This window comes from Acomys russatus, chromosome 4, assembly GCF_903995435.1.
Source record: "Acomys russatus chromosome 4, mAcoRus1.1, whole genome shotgun sequence".
NCBI classification, from domain to species: domain Eukaryota; kingdom Metazoa; phylum Chordata; class Mammalia; order Rodentia; family Muridae; genus Acomys; species Acomys russatus.
The window spans coordinates 78,252,229-78,267,068 of NC_067140.1; the positions used below are offsets into that span (position 1 = coordinate 78,252,229).

The 14,840-nt window shown below is 45.6% G+C and overlaps 1 protein-coding gene across 8 annotated transcripts in view; it reads right to left on the reverse strand.

The window, feature by feature from the left end:
- Window positions 1-14,840, reverse strand: part of Kif16b (kinesin family member 16B) — a 270,389-nt gene that overhangs the window by 254,840 nt on the left and 709 nt on the right. The gene's annotated exons all lie outside the window — the stretch shown is intronic.

The following is a 14,840-nucleotide window of genomic DNA, read 5'->3' on the forward strand; positions in this document are numbered from 1 at the left end:
CGGTTGCCATAGTAATATTGGGAGAGAAGGAAGAAAGCAACAGACTATTAGACATGACTACCTAGAGGAAGACTCAAGGCAGAGAGAACGAAAATAACGTAAAATGAGCCATTGGCAGAGCCAGAATACAAACTCATGTCTTCCAGCTTCTGCCTCTGGAAGCAGGCAGGCCCTCCACCTGTGGCCCAGAGAGCAGCTGGCGGATAGCATCTCACAGAGAGATGATCTGATTGGCCTGCACTGCAGTCTGTCTGTGTCTTTGTTTTAGGCATGAATCTTGCCAATGTCTGAAATTTCAGAGATTTCAATAGCCCAGACTCCCAGTTTCCTTCAAAATGTGAACATCTGCGTATATGCCAGGTTCAAGAACTCCATCCAAGAAGACGGAAACAGCCCCAATGCTCTTGGAGGAACCACATAATAAACCATTAAGGAAAATATGCAAAGTGACAAACTGTGACAAGTGCTACAACAAGGAAAAGCAGAGATGCTGATGGAAAACACTGGGGATGGGGAATGGTACCTTTGATGGGTAAACTGAGAAATCTCACACGGAGGAAATGATACCTGGACACATCTTTAAGGAGGAAAGGAGTGTACTGTGTGCACATCTTGGGAAGGGATGCCTCCAGCAGATGGAACAGTGAGGGAGAGAGAAGCATCATCCTTCTAGACATTGGGTCCCTTTTACAGTTTAGAACTGTTGCTATAAAGTGACCTGTGGTCAGTAAAAGTGTTCCCTGCCCACACTGCATGCACATATAGCCGTGTGACCAGCTCCCAACAACGGAAGGTGAATGTTAGTGTGTTTTCCACCCCAGCAGCCCAGAGGTGGCTATGCCTCCTCTACCTTCTCACCAGCTTCTGCAACTTGCCACCGGCTACACAGAAATGACAATGAGAACCCCAAGAGCGGGGGACCCAGGGGATGGAAGACAAAACACCTGCTGAGCAGGGACGACAGCAATAGCCTGCTCACATCAGTGTGTTAATACTAAAGACACTGAAATGTAGAAACTGATTTGTTATAAAAGGCCCTCAGCTTCTCCAACTGGAAAGCAAGAAACTGTCCCAGTTAGCCTCTCCTCTGTCAGGGTACCTCATAGGGAACTACTCCTGGCTTGCATGACCCCTGAATACACTGGGTTTACCCTCTGTACTGTAATTTCGTAATTCCGCCTGACACCGGCCTTGAATGCAGCACCGAGAAGCACCCTTCCTCAGCTGGCTGTAACTCCAGCCCTCCCACAGTCCCACTTCTTGATACAAAGGTGTTAACAGCTCAAAGCACAGGTCTACATTCCACTGAAGGAAGGGCAGCCCCCGTTTACAGAATGGACAGAGCCATTCTGAGGGGTGTCATCCGTTCTTAGCCACCACATGTGCCAGGGCAGGCAAAGTAGGTAGAAACAGCAGGAAAGGTAAATGTTTTACATGCAAATGTAAGGTAGGAGCTCGGACTGAGACATGGGACTAGGTGCTCTTGTCCCCACCAACACAGCATCCCCCGCTTCGGTCCTCATGCTAAGGTGTTATGAAGTACACGTGAGAACTCTGCCATTTTTGCAATATTTCAAAATGAAGGGCTAAAAATATTTCAAAAAAGAAGATAAAAAAGTACAGTATTTAAGCCATGGTATGTGGGAACCCACCACACCCACCAGCAAGATTCTCCCAGTTCTCATTTGATCAAGTCACAACAGCTCACATGAGGACAAATCTTTAGAAAGGGGAAAGAGACCAAAAGTGAGCTTTCTTACATTTCTTACATTCAATATTCTTATTCTTATTGTTACGTCTGTGTACAAATGGATTCATATATGTCGATACGTGCACAGCTACCACAAGCATGTGGGGTCAGAGGAGAACCTGTGGGTTCCAAAGAGCCACCTCAGCCAGACTCGGTGGCAAGTGCCTTTATCTGCAGATCCATCTCACAGCCCAGAATCTACTTTTCAAGGGTTTATCTCAATAGTGGGGGCTTTTGTTTTTACTTTTAAGCTTGCCTTCATCTCCTGAAATCACAAGTCCCCTTCACAGGGAGCTCACTGAATCACTTACTTGTGCCCCAGGGCAGAGCTGACAAACAGAATCACCGAGATTCTGCTATGAGAATCAGCAGGTGCCCTGAGGAGAGGTTTCACAGGGCTAAGAGGGCCAGGGGAAGCAAGCTTGGGGAAAGCAGCACCCTGTGGTGGGCTTGAACTCAGAAAATGTATGGCTCTCTTTCTCAGTTCCCCAGCCCTCCCGGAACCTTCCACTCCCCATGCCCACTCAGCCACAGGCTCCAAAGGGAAAGAGAACTGGAGTTCACTAGACAGCATCCTAGTTGTGGCACTCTCTCACATTCAAAGTTCACATTTCCCAACTTCTCTAGACAATAATTTCACCATACGTGTGTTTTTCAGGACATGGATCATAGGATTGGCTTAGTAATAGATGTCTCTCTCTCTCTTTTTTTTTTTTTTTTTTTAATGAAGTTCCTGAGAGGAGAAAATAGCAGCATGCAGTGAACTGGGAAATAACTTGTCGTGGACCTGCTAAAAGCACACAGTTCTGAACAATCAGCACAGCATCCCAAAACTCAAAGTCCTTCATTTCAAATAACACGAAAATCCTTCTCCACTCAGAAGACAGAAACTATCAGGAATGAACCATATAGTCACAACAATTTTATTAGGAGATTCGAAATGCATTCCTTTGTGGGGAGTGGGAGGAATTCTGAAGTGAACTGGTCAGAATCCTTTCTCACAGAAGCATCTTTCTCGATAGTTACTAACTACAAAGAAAAAAAATGAAGCATTACCAGTGCAGGGAGCAAACTGATGATTGCTAACCAGGTAATCAAAGTCAGCTTTATCAGTAATAAGACACAGTGATGATTTAGCGTGACTTCACATACACCACAGGAAAAGCACAAAATCACTGAGGCGGTGCTCTTGCCAAAAAGCATCAATTCAAGCCAATCATTTTTTTTAAAATGACCAAAACCCAAATTGGACTGTAGAGTGGCCATCCCCAAACAATATGTTTATATCTCAAGGCCCAAGGTGGCCTGAGAAACTATAGAAGCCAGAGGGCCTATGTGACCATGTCTTCTGGATGTGACTGGGCTGTTGCATCAGGAGATTTCAGCAGTATGGCTACCTGTATAAGGCCTGTACTAGAAAAAAACCAATCAACATCCCAGCAGGGATGGGAGAGGATCACGAAGCCCCGCCCTTCACTGAGGAGCTACAGTCAATGGCAACTAAGAAGAGGCTGTTTTCTTTAGGACGAGCCCCTGACAGGTTGTCCAGAGCCCAGTCAGTGGTCAGCCCTGTGCCTATGTGCATACTGGCAAGTCTAACTGGACTCAGTAGGTTTTATATACGTGTGTGTGTGCGTGCACACACGTGTGTAATAACAGAAGACGTGAACGTGCATGTGAGAGAGGAAAGGGACAGGATTAATACACTATACCTGTGTGTGAAACTCTCAAAAAATGTTAATCCTCATGAAAAATTAAAGAAACACATAAGGTCATGAAAAATAAGAGAAGCCTAAAAACCTGCCCAAGGCCAGATATGGAGAAATGCCAAGTACAGACCAAGTGGATCCTGGGCTGGGTTTCAGACCAGGAAGTCTAAGAAAGCCGGTAAGATGAAAATAATGTCCGCTTCACAGCATTGCGCGGGGATCACTGGACCATGTGAGATGTTAGCATTAGAGGGAAGATGGATGAAGAAGTGCATGCTGAAAACTTCACTTATGTTAAAAAATAACTCCCCCTAAGGAAAAGGCAAGCATATGCTACCCCACAAGCTACGGCTCATTTAAGCACAGTACACATGGTGCCTCCCCTTCTCTAGCGTCAATAGTTAAAGCATGCAAGCAGCTATGCAAGTTTCACATAACACATTTAGTACGTGGTGAGGCTGTGAAGGCTGTAATCTTTTAGCCAGGCCCCTCTCCAGACCTCTTACACTCTTTCTTACACCCAATAAGAATGGCAAGATTCCCTTTTCTCACAGACAGCAACATGAGCGATCCACAGAGGCAGAAGCCATGGATGCCTGGTTCACTACCGGCATCCACACAGGGCAGAGGGGCTGACACTAATGCAACAAACATTCCCTGAGTGTCCCAGTATGCCAGCACATTTTGTAAACCCTGAGGAAAGGCAAACACGATCCATATGGCTTCTGGTTCTTGTGAAGCTCATGTGAAGGAGGGACAGGCATCAAGAGCACATCATACTTGGGCACAGGCAGAAAGTCAGAAGAAGGTAACTGCTACGAAGCCAGAAATCCAGAGTAATGTGATAACAGCTTCCTGGTCGAGTGGCACTGAATCAGGATCCCTCTCTGATCCCCAGTTTTCTAAGTCAGAGCTAATAACAGGGTCATTCTTAAGGATTATATAAGATAATTACAATTTAAGATTTAGAACTCCTAGCAAATGAACAAAGGAACAGAAATGGTCCACTCTGAAGACCAGTACCGTGAAAGCACTGACTTCTCAAAGTATCCTAAATTCCACAGGCCTCACTGACATGGACTCCCAGTGTCTGTGAATAGATAGATTGTGATCACAGAAGCACACTTTCCCTGCACTGGCCGACAACAATGAATAATAAATGCAGTCACTGCTGGAAGGGCACGAAGGCTCACAAACACAAGTGGCTGGGGCCAAACCCAGCAAACCAGGGAAGGGAAGTGTGGGGCCACTCTACCTGTCAGCAATAGGTGGCGAAATCCTAGCAAGCCACTGCTGACTTCCCATGATGCATTCTTCCTCTGCCTACTTTTTCATCACTTGAGTTGAACAGAAGGCATCAAAGCCAGGAATGAACCCAAGTCTCGGTAGCCAGTAAGAGCTGGGCATGACACAACACTGTGACACTCTTCCTTGGGGTACAGGTGTAAGAGAAATCAACATGTTCTTTTTCCTAAGTGGCAGGGAGGTTGTATCTCTATACAAGAACCTGAAGAACAGTAAGGCTATTAAGCTAATGTGGAAAAACATAATAAACTAATGGTGGCTCACACAAACACAAACATCTTTACAGCAGGTGACTGCACCTCTCTTAGTAACCCCTTCCCTCTTTCTCTGACAGAAAGACATGCACGCGGGTGCTGAGTCTCTCTCCCTGGTTCGTACTTGAACATGTGCTCTCTCCCACACGTGTTGCAGGATATTTGATCCCATTGTGATCCCTGAGATTGTGAACTGTAAAAGCCTGTCTTTTGTTTGGTGCAGTTGAGCTAGCCTAACACACACCTTTAATCCCAGGGCTACCTGTACACAGGATGTAATAAGGCTAACCCTCCTCTCTCCATGACCCTGCTCTCTACACTAGGTGCTCTGTCGTGGTTAGAGTTACTATTACTATGATGAGACACCATAACCAAAGGCAAGTTCCAGGGCAAAGGGTTTATTTGGCTTACACTTCCACACCATAGTCTATCACAGAAGGAAGTCAGGACAAGAACTCAAGCAGGGCTGGAACCTGGAGGTGGGAGCTGATGCAGAGGCCATGGAGGGGTGCTGCTTACTGGCTAGCTTCTCCTCCTGACTTGCTCCGCCTGCTTTCTTATTGAACCCAGGACCACCAGCTCAGGGAAGGCACCACCCACAACGGACTGGTCTCTCTCCTATCAACCACTAATTAAGAAAATACCCTACAGGCTTGCCTACAGCCAGATGTTATGGAGACATTTTCTCAATCACGGTTCCCTCCTCTCAGATGACTCTAGCTTGTGTCAAGTTGACATAAAAGTAGCCAGCACATTGTCACTGCTGCCTCCCTGTGTGATGACTGAATTTATGAGAAACAGCAGCAGCTAGGATTTACTAACAGTTTACTGTGCATATGGGGGTGTGCCAAACACTCTTATCACATTTTCATCTTTTTCCCATAAACCTACACCAACACCATCTGATGGTACCTGGTCTCGAATGCCGTGACTTCAGGACCCTTTCACAACCTTAAAAATTGCTGAAGAGCCCTAAGAATTCTTGTGCGCATGTGTCATGTGTACACACTGTGTGGGAGTGCTTGTGAATGTGACTGAGTGTGCTCATGTGGAGGGCAGAGGTTAATGTCGGGGTCTTCCTTGACTGTGTCCCACATAATTTTTTAAATGGACTCTCACCCTGAAGCTGGAGCTCGCGGTGCTGCTGGCTCAGCAAGGGCTTTTCCCGCTCAGCGCGGCTCTGCTGCCCCCAATCAGAGTTCTTATTAATTATGTATACAAAGTGCAAAGAACAGCCCACAGAGCCAGGACAATATCATACTTTGTGTGCTTCTGGAAAATTCCCCTGTATGTTTACAAAATAATAATGGGGAGGAACGACAGCAAAGGCATCTGTATTAATGCCTTTTTCAGTCTCGGTGACCAACATCCCTGACACAAGTTAGGAGAGTTTATTTCTGTTCACAGTTTCAGAGGGTCTCAGTTTATCACGTCAAGGACGGTACAGACAAACAGCTCAGTCAATAGCTACAAAGGCCTACACCCAGTGGCCCACTTCCAGCACCTAGGCCTCACCTCCTACAAATTACACAGCCTGCCAAAACCACAGCAGCAGCTGGAGAAGTGTACAACAAGCCCTTGGGGAACACCTTTAAAGCAAACCCTAACATGCATGACAGTGAAAATAACATCAACTCAGCATTGGCATAAATGTTTTTTCTAAAATTTATGGTACCATTCTCCCCACCCCACCCCCAACAGTCCCAGTGATTCACGGCTATCTCTAGAGCATGCCCAGAAAATCACAAATTAAGAAAAGGGAAACTGATCTTATAAAAGGAGATTCTATATATGAGAGATACAATATCTGAATAAATTATATTATGATTACAATAATGGCCTTAAATCACGAATTACTTTGATTAATGTTCACATCCATTTAAAATATGTTTTTCTTTCAGGTACTAAGTGTAATAGATTTCTATTATCATTTTGAATAAATTATTTTGTTTTAATAAAAAAAAAAGGGAAACTGAAAAAACTAAAAGAAACTAAAAAAAAAAAAAAAGGAAAAAAAAGGGAAAAAGAAAAAGAAAAGGGAAGCTGAGCCTCACAAAGTGTAAGTGATACAGCAGATCACGCAGTCAGCCTGCAGCGGAGCTCTGCAGGACAGCTCTGCTGCCTCCTCACCCTGTCTCTTCTTTCTTCACTGTGGTGACTGCGCTCTCGTCCACCAAAGCAACCATCACCTTTCAGTTCCTAACCTTCAAGCCTCCACTGAGAAGCCAGTAACTCACCTCAGCTCTACTCTCTGCATCTCCACCAGCACCCCACTACACACCTCCCTGTCCCCCAGCCAGCTCCCTGCCCAGCACTCACACCCAACAAACATTCTCCTGCCTAGTGAAGCCATAAACCTTCTGTCATCTTTGATTCTTTAGTCTTTTTGTGCACTGACTGGTCTTCACAATTTCTCATACAACAATGAAGCCCAGGATATAAAAAAGTGCACGGGTAATGGCCGCACAAGCAGAGGAGGAACAAACCGAATGCAAACACACCACAACTTCACATGTAGTCATCTCTGATTCATGGAATTTAGAGGGATTTACAACTTAAATTCCTTTGGTGCACTTTTATGGATGGCACATCTTAGTTTGGTTTCTATTGCTGTGATAAAAACACCCTGACCACAAACAACCTTGGGGAGGAAATGATTGATTTCGTCTTACAACTTCCAGGTCATCCTCCATCATTAAGGAAGATCACGGTAGCAACTCAAGGCGGAAACCTGGAGGTGGGAACTGAAGCAGAGGTCACAGATGCCGGCTCCCGGATGACTTGCTCTCCATGGCTCACTCAGCCTGCTCTCATACACAACCCAGGACCTTCTGCCCAGGGAGGGCTCCACCCACAGTGGGCCAGGCCCTTCCACGTTAATCATTAATCAAGAAAATGCCCCACAGCACTGCTTATAGGCCAATCTGAGGCTTTTGAAACACTTAGAACAGCTGAATAGTGAAAATTTTTATTTTGAACCTGATAGCACAGGACTCTCTACTTAAAAGAAAAATCCTAGCAACCAACACGCTGCCTTCTGCCTCTCAACAAATTCTCAAAAATGTTAAAATCCTAATACAGTTAACTTATTCCTACCTCACTGTCACCTGTGCCCTCCCTCCATCAAAGTCTTCAATAGAATGGAAGGACTTTAAGCCAGGTATGAAGGACTGTGTGGCAACTGTTTCCCTCTCTGGCCCTCCAATGGAGAACAGGTTTGCAATATCAGCTACCAGCAAGCATCCCAAGCCTTAGCAGTTACTGGACACTAGTTGGTAAATGGTCCCTGGCAATATTCCTGAAGCGCTCAACTCAAACTCTAACTTGCCTAAGACCCCAGAAACCTCTCCCCAAGACCCCGGAGTGCTGTAGGTACTCCATCTGAACAGCAAGATGATTCATTCCTTCGCTAGTGCTGGATGTCTGAATGTCTGTGCCTCCACAGCCTGTTCAGCAGACCAGCAAGTCCCTAAGGCCAAAGACTCTGTCATCAGGCAGCCCTCAGGCAACAAGTGTCCATACACAGGGCTCTGAAGGACACCAGAGGCAGCTCAGCCCAGCACTGTCTCAGTCTCCCCTCCATACAGTGAGGACAAAAGGCCCATAGTGTTTGCCTAATATGCATGAAGACCTGGGTTTGTACCACAACACTGCATCAAACAAGGCATGCAAGCATAAGCCCCCAATAAAACACTCAGGTGATGGAGGCAGGTGGGTTAGAAAACTAAGGTCATCCTCAGTTACATAGCAAGTTCAAGGCCAGCCTGGGATAGAAGAGACCCTGCCCCCTTACAAAAAAAGAAGGAGGAGGAGGAGGAAAAGAACAGAAAAGAAAAAAATAAGAGGCTGGGTCAGTCATTGTCATTTGGTGGAAGGAAGAAAAGAGGTTGCCAAGGTAAAGAGATAAAAGACTCACATGGTATCTGGCAGGGGCCACTGTCTGGGCAGGTTCCTTCCCACCTTCCATCAGGACACACTCGTCCATCTACCCTCCCACACTGACCAGGAACTACCTTTCTTTGGGTCTTACCCTGATCTGGAATTGATCCCAGTCAAAATGCCACTGGCCCTTTCTTCTCTTTTGAACTAGACTGACAGGAGGCTAAACTGTACCTGCGATGCAAATCAGGAAGACCAAGAACCTGCAGACAAGTGAAAGCCCGGGCTGATCTGCCTTAGGGAGCACAGTGTGCTACCAGGAACCGCCACAAAGTCCAGCACTTGGCAGATGTTTCTTCTTAAACTTTTTTATAAAGGTTACAATCATTAAACTCCAATAATAACGATAAGAAGAAGCCACCCAAGTGGAGGAGAGGAAGAAGAAGAGAAGGAGGAGGAGGAAGAGAAGGAGGAGGAGAAGGGGAGGAGGAGGAGAAGGAAGAAAGTTTTGTGGTGTGGTATAGTACTACGGATGCAACCCAGGCCTTGAACATGCTAAGCCAGTGCTCACCTATGAGCCACACCAGTAGCCCTACCACAACACAGCTTTATGGAGTCTCTGCTATGCTAAGCACCTTATCTCTCTCATTAGATGCACACACTGTGTCTGCCACACTGCCAGCTGCAACTCATCAGTCCACCTAGATCAAGCTAATTAACCAAAACAAGCAATTTTAATGAAATAATACAATAATGTAGAATAATAATAATAAGTGTAAATACCTCACAAGTCTACAGGCCAGCAATTTAAAATTTATTTCTTCATGTGTACCAGCTGACAACACTTAAGAGGAAAAAGCCCAGATTTACAAGAATGCATAAAGTATCTATAATTATTAGCACATCTTGCACACATAAAAACTGACATTTAGGATAATTAAGGTTCTTGCTCAAATGTATGTTGTTCAGAGATGCAACCAAAAATTTAACTCAAGATCTTCTTCCCTAAGGCTCTGACTCTCTTAAAGTATCAAAGGCCCTGAAAGATCATCGTTTCCATGAAAAATCAGTCATTCTAGCTATTGAGGAATAGAGTGAGAAAGGTGGAAAGTTCAAAGCCTGCATGGGCTACACAGTGAGTGCAAACCAGCCTGAGCAACCTGCTCAGAAGAAAGTGAAGTGGGACTCTGCCTCAAAACTCAAAGTACTGGGAGGCCTGCGGATGTAGCTCAGTGGTACAGTTGTTTGTGCAGATGTGTAAGGCCCTGAGTTCAATGGCAGTACTACAAACAAAATAAAAAATAATAAATAATAATCCAGGAAGGAAAATTAACCAGAAGTAGAAAAAAATCAGTCTATTTTGTTTTTTGTTTGTTTTGGTTTTGGTTTTGTTTGGGGGGGACATGTTTTGATCTAAAACAGGATATAACTCTGTAGCCTAGGCTGGACTCAAATTGGCATGATCCTCCTGCCTCAACTTCCAGAGTGCAGGAATTACAAGTGTGAGACACCATGTACAGCACATTACAGAAGAAGAAGGAAAAGAGGAGAAGGAGGAAGGGGAGAAGGAAGAGGGAGAGGAGGAGGAGGGAGGGGTGAGGAGGAGGAGGGAGAGGTGAGAAGGAGGAGGGAGGGGTGAGGAAGAGGGAGGGGTGAGGAGGAGGAGGAGAGGAGGAAGAGGGAGAGGTGAGGAGGAGGAAGAGGAGGAGGAGGGAGGGGTGAGGAGGAGGAAGAGGAGGAGGAGGGAGGGGTGAGGAGGAGGAGGGAGGAGTGAGGAGGAGGAGGGAGAGGAGGAAGAGGGAGGGGGGAGGAGGAGGGGTGAGGAGGAGGAGGGAGAGGTGAGAAGGAGGAGGAACAATCACCACCTATAAGATTAAAGTCATAAAGCAAAAGGAATATATAAAATATTAAACTTCTGCCCATAAAAATTATGAGCAAAATTTTGTGTCTGCTAATGGCTTACTCATTGTTTGTTTGTTTGTTTGTTTGTTTTTGAGACAGGGTTTCTCTGTGTAGCCTTTGCTGTCCTGGACTTGCTCTGTAGACCAGGCTGGCCTCGAACTCACAGCGATCCACCTGCCTCTGCCTCCCAAGTGCTGGTATTGAAGGCATGCACCACCACGCCTGGCTGCTTACTCATTTTTAAAAGTATGATCCTTACTTTGGACAAGTCAGCTAGGTGCTACAGTCTCAATACTTGTGCATCTTACACTCAGATGCTAAGATCTTACAAAGCCCCAATGACATGGTTTTAAGTCAAGAGGGCAAACCCTTCTAAATAAGAGGGTTTATCATCCTCATAAAACAGGCCCAAGAAATTTGTCCCTTGCACCATGAAGGGACATAGCAAAGATGCTCTCCTCAGACACCCTGCCAGCCAGTGCCTTAAATCTGGGACTTGCCAGCACCCAAAATCATAAGGAATAAATCTCTATTGTTTTCAAAGTACCCAGTTGTATGATATTTTGTTATTGTACCCTCCGTGGATAAGGCACTGCCTCCCAATCTGTAAAAATAGCATCATAATATGCCCCTACTATTACAAGCTGTACAAGGCTTTGGTGTTCCTACCAGAGAGATGAGCACATAGCACACTCCCATAAGGATGTCCCACCTGAGCTACAGGGTGGATTCAAGGTCAGACTAGGCAACTTAGAATCAAAGGGGAATATAAAGATGACTAGGGCTCTAGCTCAGAGGTATAGCGCCTGCACTGTACACACAAATCCCTGGATTCAATTCCTAGTACAGCAAAAGAAAAAAAAAAAAAAAAAACAGGAACTGGACAAGTCAGCTGGTGAATTAGAATCACTGCATCTGGAATGGCTACTCCTGCCACATAATCCATTAGGCAGCAAAAACAAACACCGGATCACCGCAGGGATCAAGTTTACCCAGAAAGACCAAGGACTGCAAAGGCTCAGGACTCGGGCAAACTCATATAGGCCCCTCTTCTTCAGAAGGCTCCGGGCCTCTTTTTTGCCCTTGGTGGCGTAGCCGGAAGCTTTCTCGCTTGAAATATCAACTTTAAACAACCGATAAATAAATAAACAATTTCCTTAGTTGTCTCCTACAGTGACTGAAACCCTTCCCAATTAGAGCCAATGGCTCCACATAGCTTGTAAAACTCTCACCAGCAAGTTTTTAATCATTAATTGCACAACTACGCAAGAATGTGAAAATTCAAACAGTAAAATAGCAAAAAGAAAAACTTTCCATCATCCTTCACAGAGGCACCACTGTCAGGTTCCTTATAAATTGCTCTACACAGGTGGAGCTGGGTCGCTATGGTTTTTTCAGGCACATGTGCATATGCTCAAGCCTACTATATGTATGCGCATGGGTATCTTGCTTTGCCCAGTCTCCTAACTTGGAGTTCCCTCCTCTACAATGAATGACACTTTCCATATACTACACAGAGCTCCATCAGATGGCCTTCAACACACCTCCTGTTGCTATGTTCTGGTCCATATTCTATGCTTTTTTTTATTGTTGTTGTTACAACAATACAACTCCATCCTTCTAAACATATCTTGGTATATAAAACTCTGATCCACATATTAAATTTTATCAAAGCAAGCTACCAGAGCAGGGGTAGAAACAATTCCTTCTGATCACCATCAGTCCTGGTAGGGGTCCTGGTAGGACTTATCAACTAGGCCACATGCATTAGGTCGCCATTAGCGTCTCTCTTTCTACTTTACTGCCATTTTCTGGATCACTGGCTCCAGAAACTACTTAGGGAAATTACTGGTATCCTCATCTCTTCGACCAAGAACTTCCTTCATCTTAGGAACATTTGATACCAACAGCCTTCAGGGGGCTTTTGCTCCTACTGTGACCGGGTGCTGGTCCGGTTCATCTCCATGGTGACAAACCCTTCTCTCTGGAATCCCAAAGATAAGCATATCCTATCATCCAATCAGTGACTCCCACTCTCCTTGATAGATTTCCACATGATAATCCTGGAAGTCTTAACCAGGATTCCCACTGTCTGCTGATTGCACCAAGCAGAAACATAACGTCATCTTCCCCACATTTCAAAGAACAAGTTAAGCATGCACGCGGCACCCACTGCCTGGACACTGAGTTGGTAACTCAGGCTCACTGCATTTCATGCATGTCCAAATGGCTGAGAACACTCCCAACTTTATCTGCCCACTTCAAATCTTTCCAGCTCACCAGGGCGCAGAGGGGCGCGCGGAAGCTGAAGCATCAATCAAGGACCATGCATAGACTGAACCTAGGACCCCTACACAGATGTAGCTGACGGGCAACTCAGGCTTCCAGTGGGTCACCTAGTAAGGGGGGGGGGGAGGGGGCTGCCTCTGACATGGACTCTGTTGCCTGCTTTCCAATCACTTCCCCCATCGAGCACAGAGGAAGAGGACAAGCTTAGTCCTGACTTGACTTGATGAGCTGGGGTGGGTTGGTAGGGAAGGCTCACCTTTTCTGAAGAGTAGGGGAGGGGGTACGAGGAAGAAGGAGGGTAGGTGGACCAGGAGGAGAAGAGGGAGGGGGCTAGGATCAGAATGAAAGTGAAAAATAAATTAATTAAAAGTCTTTCCAGCTCTCTGAGCATCACACTGCAGCTAACAACTCCTCCCAGTCTCCCCGCTTCTTCTCCTTCCCATGCAATGGAGCTCCCCAAGTCTACCACGGCTACCAGGGAACGGTCTTGGTGTGCCCACCGCACCTTCCCATTTCCAGCCCTGGCCCAGATCACTGCCTCTTTACCTTCTGTCCCGATCCTGATACCACCGGCATTACTTGAAGGGCACAGGCCTCTCCTCCGTCTGCCTCCTCAAGGCATGTGTAATTGTTCCCTACCTCCATGGGCCTGGACTCAAGGCCAACACTGACAAGGCACTGAACCCACAGCGCCCCTTCCAGAAGGCCCAGATTGATGAGCCCTGCCAATACACCATCATCCTCCCCTCGGGAGACAGTGGGCTCTGAGAAGACACTTCATTTGTACAAACAAGTGTCTGGTACTATTTTCTAGCAGGTGTTCACACTGTCCCTCCCCCCCCCCCCCCAAAAAAAACAACAAAACAAAACAAACCTTTGTATAACATAAATCCCTAACAAAGAAAAATAAATCATAAATCATATAAAAGACTTTGGAGTCAATTTATCTTGTATAACTGGGTGTGTAAAGAAACAATACTCCCCTGGGACTTACACACACACATACAAGTCAAGCTCCCTCCCTTAAAAGTTTTAGAAGTAACGTGAAAATCACACAGGCAAAACTCATTGACTTCAAAAAGTGCTGGTATTTAATGGTTCTGCACCAGGATAATGGCTCCTCTACTTGCAGACGAAAAAAAAAATTTTTTTTTCAGGAGAAATCAGTAAAATCTCTTGGTTTGATAATCTTCGGTGCCCTAACTGGCTGTCACACCAGCAAACACTGACCTCCAAAAGTTGACAGTATGACCAAGGAAGAAAGGCCATATGGGAAGTCAAATGTCCAAGAACCGAAAGAGCAATAAATAAAATGGCTCTGTGTGACCTGTGCCCGTCAACTTGGATGACACTCACTTATATGTACGTCATTCTCTGAAGTTAAGTCCGTTTAAAAGTTAACTTCTCCAAAGCATTGCTCTTCCACCCCCCCCCCCCCCAGACAGGATTTCTCTGTGTAACAGCCCTGGCTGTGCCTGTCCTAGACTCTCTTTGTAGACCAAGCTGGTCTAGAACTCACAGAGATCCACCTGCCTCTGCCTCCTGAGTGCTGAGATTAAAGGCATGGAACACCAAACCAGGCTGCTGAGAGAGAGCAATTTTCTAAACTGATGAGGAAGTCGCTGAAAAGGGGTCAATGAAGAGTCAAACGATGAAAGGCACTACTTTATAGGAAAAACATAAGAGATTACCTTCTAAATGTGTTTTCATTGTTTGCCCCCTAACATCAGCATTAGTCAAACACGTGTCACG